General features: G+C 36.6%; 1 long non-coding RNA gene across 1 annotated transcript in view; it reads right to left on the bottom strand.

Annotated features, from left to right (window-relative positions):
- Positions 1–5958, bottom strand: part of LOC145720272 (uncharacterized) — a 17755-nt gene extending 11797 nt beyond the window's left edge. Inside the window, exon 1 of the long non-coding RNA XR_014143174.1 lies at positions 4845–5958. This is a non-coding gene — a long non-coding RNA (uncharacterized LOC145720272). The remainder of the gene's footprint in view (positions 1–4844) is intronic.
- Between the last annotated feature and the right edge of the window lie 627 nt (positions 5959–6585).

Raw genomic sequence — 6585 nt, 5'->3', positions numbered from 1 at the left:
TGGAACTAGAGGGTATTATGCTAAGCGAAATAAGTCAATCAGAGAAAGACATGTATCCTGATCTCACTGATATGAGGAGTTCTTAATCTCAGGAAACAAACTGAGGGTTACTGGAGTGGTGGGGGGTGGGAGGGATGGGGTGGCTGGGTCATAGACATTGGGGAGGGTATGTGCTATGGTGAGCGCTGTGAATTGTGCAAGACTGTTGAATCACAGACCTGTACCTCTGAAACAAATAATACATTGTATCTTAAAAAAAAGAAGATAGTAGGAAGGGAGAAACGAAGGGGGGTAATTGGAGGGGGAGATGAACCATAAGAGACTATGGACTCTGAGAAACAAACTGAGGGTTCTGGAGGGGAGGGGGTGGTGGGATGGGTTAGCTGGTGATGGGTACTAAAAAAGGCACGTACTGAATGGAGCACTGGGTGTTATATACAAACAATGAATCATGGAACACTACATCAAAACCTAATGATGTAATGTATGGTGATTAACATAACATAATAAAATAAAATTTAAAAAAAGAAAAAAAGTTAAATATATACATGTACACACATACATATCTATCTCCATAGGGGAGAAATGTGCTATTTCTTTATTGTTCTAGTCTATTTTCCTACAATTCTTCCCTGTATATTCTACTCACTTCATATCAAACACTATTTCCAAAATACCTTATATCCTTGAATTATTTGGAATGCTCTTACATTCTTTGAAATATCCTTCCCATCATGAAATACTATTCATCTGTCAAGACAGTTAACATGCCATGTTCTTGAACAGTACTACACCAATTTCTCTAACATAGTAAGCTGGGAATTATTATATGGCAACTATCATATTGGATCCTATATTTTGCTTTGTATATTTGCCTCTTACCGGACAGGTTGTTCCTTTATCCACAAACCACTTTCCTTTGCTAATTTAAAATATTTTTTTATGTTCACCTGTATTTTTGGTTTATCTTCTCCTGGAATTAAAATACCTACATCAAATTTTAACTATTTTAGGCATAATTTTAAGTTTTCTAAGAATGTTTTAACATATATTTTAGAGAATTTTGCCCATTTGCTTATTTTTGTGTCTTTGTTTTTTTGCTTTTGTTCTTACTTTCAATAACTATTCCAATTTTTAGTCTTTCCTTACTGCATTTATTTGTTTCTACATTTAGCTCCCTAGAAATACTTCTTTCTCTCATCCATCTGACTTTTAATCTTATTCATCATTCAACAATATTTATTGAGCAAGATTATGGAAGCTGCAGTAATGAATCAATGAGCCTTGATTTATATTTTTTTATTCTGTGATTATATGCTTGGCTTTGTGTTCCATATCTTCTGTTATCCTATTAAGAATACTAAATAGTTTTGTAGCATTTTCTTCTGGTTCTCATTTTGAAATCTTTTTAGAGATATGAATTTGTTCTGAATGTTCAAAGAAACACTCTATGTCTTTTCTGTAGGTTAATGTGCATAGCTGCTAGCTAGATCACTGGTGTCTACCATCTTTTCATCTACTGTGGCTCTTCTGCCCTGATCAAAATTTTTGACACTGTATAGAAACCAGTATGTGATAACAAATTCCACAGTCTAAACTCCTACAAGGACGCTTCCTCCATCTGTTCCACTTTTCAAATGCATAAAGCATTACTCGCAGCCCCTCCTCTGCCTCATTGCTCACCACCCTCCAACCCCTACACCAACTTGTCCAGAAGTTTCACTGAATGTAGGAAAAAAGACACAACTGTGGAACAGGGGGTAGGATGAAGGAAGAAGCGTACTGGCTCTCTTGAGAAAATACCACCCACACATTAAAAGAATGCTTTTCACTCTTCTTGTTGGTGTAATTTTTGTGTTTCTGAGCCAGTCCACAGACATTGAGGGAATGATGGGGTTCCTAAAATCTTAAGTCAAATTTTTAGTTTTCTGGAAGAATGGGCTCCATATGAGATACACCCAGTGTGATCTACTTCAAATAAACTTGTTATTAATGAACAATTTCAGATTCTGGCAATGAGTTGACTTCTACCTCTAGCGTTTATTATGAGTGTTTTCCTCATTATCTATATCTTCATAATTACTTTGGTGAGAAATTAGGAGAGATAGCATTAAAGCCTGCAAGAGATAAACCTTTTTAAAACTGAAGACTAACTATTAAATTTTAAAGCTGACACATTCAGATTCTCTGAGTCCCTTTATGGCAATTAAGCTTTAAAACCAAATAATAAAGTGGATTAAATTATGAGGACTAAAATTTTGCTGTATATGATATAGAGAACCAATGGAGTAGAGATGTGTAGGTGTCAAGAACTGCGAACGGTTTGTGAAGTTTTATCTTAGTAGGAAGCTCACCAATTAGCCTATCACAGTTACATGCATAAGGGCAGGAGACAGAATCCTGGGTCAGAGACAAAGGAAAGTTTATTACCCATAATATTAGTAGCCAGAGTTATCATCACTTTTGCACCAGTTTCCTGAGCTTCAATTCCCACAAGGCAATGTAACAAGAGCCAGACACATGCATCAATGGTACATGCAGTAAGTCATGGTACAGTTAGGAACCCCAGGCTTAGGAAACACTAATATTTTATTATAGGCTAAAAGCAAGCCTGCCCAGACTGTTCTCCAGAAGAAGATATTATCTCTATCATAGTAGATAGTAACTATGCTTTCCCTTTGCTATGAAAGGAAATACTCAAACTTCTGAGACTACATTATATAAAACTTCCTTGAAAAGATAATCCAGCATAAAAGGTTATCATTGGTTGTGCTTACAAAATGTGCAGAAATAAAAGAGACCCATGGAGAATTGTCTCAACAGTACATAAGAGGGAAAAAAACTAACGTTTTCTTTTAAAGATTTTATTTATTTATTTGACAGAGAGAGAGACAGCAAGAGCAGGAACACAAGCAGGGGGAGTGGGAGAGGGAGAAGCAGGCTTCCTGCCAAGCAGGGAGCCGGATGTGGGACTCGATCCCAGGACCCTGGGATCATGATCTGAGCCGAAGGCAGACGCTTAACGACTGAGCCACCCAGGCGCCCAAAAAACTAACATTTTTAAAGCAATTTTTATAGTCCAGGTGCAGCAAGAGGTACTTTACACATATTATTTTATTAAATCTTCACATCCTATGAAGTATGCATTATAATATTCATTTTACAAAATCTCAGCTACATTAAGCAATTTTCCCAATTCACCAATCTTCTAAATGATATAGGCAAGATTTGAGCCCAAATTTATTTATCTCACTCTACTACTCTAAAGTAGAATGTCTTCTATGTTAAGATTTAATTTCAGAAAGTAGAACTTTTTAAAGAAAAAGCATGTTCTCACATTTTCAATAAAGAAGTGACCAAAATTAGAAGATTACTCATTGAAGGAAATTTTTTTTTATTATGTTATGTTAATCACCATACATTACATCATTAGTTTGTGATGTATTGTTCCATGATTTATTGTTTGTGTATAACACCCAGTGTTCCATGCAGTACATGCCCTCTTTAATACCCATCACCAGGCTAACCCATCCCCCCACCCCCCTCCCCTCTAGAACCCTCAGTTTTTTCTCAGAGTCCATAGTCTCTCATGGTTCGTCTCCCCCTCCAATTCCCCCCCTTCATTCTTCCCTTCCTGCTATCTTCCTCTTCTTTTTTTTTTTTTAACATATAATGTATTGTTTCAGAGGTACAGGTCTGTGATTCAACAGTCTTACACAATTCACAGCGCTCACCATAGAACATACCCTTCCCAATGTCTATCACCCAGCCACCCCTTAAGCAATTTTTTTTGCAAAGTTTTTTAAAAAAAAATTTGCAAAATGAATTGCTTAACCGATGTTTCTAGAAGTTTCCACCCCAGAGAGAGGATAAAGCAGAGAGAGGATAAATCACTTAGGCAGTCTTATTATTTGACTGACAAGGAGCAGTTGGAGGTTGCCTCTTCTAGAAATTATCATGAGCTCAGTACCTTGGACATCTCCCCAAAGTGTTGTTTGTAGCTTAGGCCACTATGCATGTTAACATTGTTCTAGGGAATGAAAAATTCTATTCCTTTCCATTCTTGCACTGAAAAAACAAGGTATTACCACCATCACTTGAAATTATCTTTTCCATATCCAAAATGATAACTTTGAAATGTTTCTTAAATAACTCTATATTTGGGGTAAAGGATGAGTGTCCAAAGATATACTTCACCCTATTTAAAATAACAAGTCCTCCTTCCTAATTAGCACTCCTTAACACAATCCCTTATTTCTTTCTCCATGGCATTTATCACTAACATATTAAATTTTATTTGATAGCTTGTCTGCCTTCCATAGTTACAACGTAAGCTACCTGAAGACAGGTATTTTTGTTATTTACCTCCATGCCTTCAGAAGCCTCCATGCCTATCACTGGAAACTCAACATACGTAGTTTTAATGAGTCAATATAGATAGATGGTTCTTGTGCAGTTATTCAGATGTCATATAAATTATTTCTTATTTAATCTACAATCATGTTTCAAATATTATCAGTAGTGTATATGCCCCCAAATGGGCTTTTGCTGGTTAATTAATTCATATTTTATATTTTAATATGTTTATGTTTATATTTGTGTTTTGTGAATTTTCACTCATCATAAGCTACCTGGAGCAATAAATATGTCATTTTTTAAAAATCTGATAGTGTTAAAATGGAAACAAAATAAATGATGTGGTTGTTAATTCTTTCATAAAATAATGGCATTCGTTCTGTTTTGTTCTTGAATCTGTCTCAGATTCCAGAAAACAGAAATGTGAAAAAGACTCTATAGCTCCCAACTTGCAAAAAGAAATGTGTAGAATAGAAGTAGAAACTCACAGGCTGTTTTAATATTGATTATCTACACACAGCTGCAATTCTTGCTTTTCCTCTGGAGACTGACCTAGTTGTCCGAAGGTGTTGCTCTGAGTGAAAGAGGACACGTCTCTGAGATCAGGCTGTTACATGGTGGAAATAATAACCAACAGATGGGGATAATCTGTTACCAGTCTAATGGAGATCCCTGAAGATATGCTGGGAAATGAAGTTTTCACTAAAGGACACTTGCTACTAAAGTACAAAGTGAATAAACAGAATATCCGGTACAGCTGGAAGGGAAGCTGCTTCTGATTAGAGGAGAAGAATACACAGCCAGTTTAAGTTCCAGTGGCAAAAATCACTACATCAATGTCTGTATCTACGCCTAACTTTTAGCCTTGTTGACTATTCAACCACTTACCCCACTGTTTCCTGAGCATTGGATGGACTTAGTGACAGCTGTTGGGTCAAAGACACCTAACACATGTGGACACATACACCTTGGCCTGTCTGAGAGAATTCGTGCTCTGTACTTTTAGAGCAAGGGTCAAGACTACTCAGGATTTATTTCTTTGCTCATCCTTATAGCAGGATACATAACCTGGATGTTATTAAGGTATGGGAGACTTTTAAAGGGGCTTTTTATTTGTGTGGTTGAACTTAGCTACTGTCTGTTACAAACAATAGTAAATGCCACTTAATGAAAAACACCATGAACTAAAAATGCTGTATATAAACTTGCTACTCAGAATGCAGCTACCCAAAGTGTAGTCCGTAGACCAGCATTATCAGCACCATCTGAGAATTCATTAAAAAAGCAGAATTTCAGTCCCACCTCTGACTAAGTACATTGAAATCTGCAATTTTCAAGATCAGCAATCACACCTATCCACATTAAAATTTGAGAAGCATTCCTCTGACGCTACAATACTTCCACATGGCATTACAAATTACAAAGAAAAATCCAAAATCTACGGTTTGAATTGTGAAAGGATAAATTGAAATATGCCACCATGATGTGATGATGTTGCTGTTACCCAGAAATGATCCTTGGTAAAATTTCCAATCTATTTATGAGAGTGATATCAATTCCAATGACCCAAATTCATATATTCAATCAGCAAGCTGTCTCAAAGATTTCTATCTACCCCATAAACCTGTCAAGCCCTACCTGAGTGTATAAAAAATGAACTTACTATCCTTGTCCCCACCCCCCAATTTTTCTCTATTATGTCCTCTATCTTGGTGAATAGCTTTACCACTAAGAGCACATGAGGAAGAAAACTTAACATGTATCGTGGGTTCTTGCTTCTCCCTATCTTTCATATCTGATAATTCACTATTTCTCATTCGTTGTACTTTCAAAATATCTCTTGAATCTTCCTCTACTCCAGTTTCTGCTACTATTGTTTTAGTTCAGGTCTCTATCATTTCTCAGCTGACTTATTCCTATAAAAATAATGAATCAACTTCTCTTCTATATTGCCTTCCTCTGGAGAAATTTCCAGAAACTAAGTCTGATTATGTCATTTGATTAAGCCATAAGAATAAAACCTTATGGAGCACCTGGATGACTCAGTCAGTTGAGCCTCTGCCTTCTGCTCAGGTCATGATCCTGGGGTCCTGGGATCGAGCCCCCCATTGGGCCCCCTGCTCTGCATGGAGCCTGCTTCTCCCTCTCCCTCTGCCTGCCACTGCCCTTGTTTGTGGTCACTCTCTGTCAAATAAATAAGTAAAATCTTTAAAATAAATAAATAAATAA

Source organism: Leptonychotes weddellii, chromosome 2 (assembly GCF_054177405.1).
Source record: "Leptonychotes weddellii isolate Sample4059 chromosome 2, ASM5417740v2, whole genome shotgun sequence".
In the NCBI taxonomy this organism is placed as follows: domain Eukaryota; kingdom Metazoa; phylum Chordata; class Mammalia; order Carnivora; family Phocidae; genus Leptonychotes; species Leptonychotes weddellii.
This window is presented reverse-complemented; position numbering and strand designations above follow the sequence as displayed.